Below are 792 nucleotides of genomic sequence, written 5' to 3' on the forward strand. Positions count from 1 at the left end.
CATATAACAGGTGGAATATTTAGGCCAGACATAGCCACTTTAAATGCCAATGGGTTAAAGAGACAAAGCTGAGTTTATACCATCATGTTTTGAGTAGGACCCCCAGGTCATAAGTTTATTAGAAAGCCAAAATGAGGTAATAGAAGCATTCAGGTTTTGAGCAAAACTCAAAGGGTCTGTATTTATTAGAGAAACAAAATGAAATATTCATGTTTTTCACAAGGGACATTAGGAGCGTAAGTAGAATTTCCTCTAAGAATTGAAATTAATTTACTAGTACAACTTACTGAAGCCATTTTTTGCAATTTTACAAAGAATGCCTCATGAGGATTGCACCAGCCAGGTACAAAGTGCAGTAGGTAAAGTGAAAGCCAACAGTGACTTCAGTAAGGAATTCAGAGAGTTGGATTCCATCTAAGCTTATAGACATGATCTAAGCTTATGGACATGATATGGGTATGTGATGTGATGTGTATGGTCGAGGGCAGCTATACAAAGGAATGCCTATCACTTAATGTGTTTGGAGCTTGCAGAAGTGGGAAGATATCTGATGAAGTAGTGAAAGCTGCTCTCAGAATCCTGAGCCTCAGGGAGGTGATGACAAATCACATGTAGCCATAAAAGATGAGACTGTCATGCCTGGAATGCTTTTCATCATAAGGTCTGTTTGATGAGGGCTGATCTAAGGGGTGACGGTTAAAAAGCAAAAACATTGTTTTCTTCTCTTTTGATATTAGACTAAAATGAAATTTGCCTGAATTAAATGCTTTTTGAATTATTCTCACCTGTAGG

This window comes from Octopus bimaculoides, chromosome 15 (assembly GCF_001194135.2).
Source record: "Octopus bimaculoides isolate UCB-OBI-ISO-001 chromosome 15, ASM119413v2, whole genome shotgun sequence".
In the NCBI taxonomy this organism is placed as follows: domain Eukaryota; kingdom Metazoa; phylum Mollusca; class Cephalopoda; order Octopoda; family Octopodidae; genus Octopus; species Octopus bimaculoides.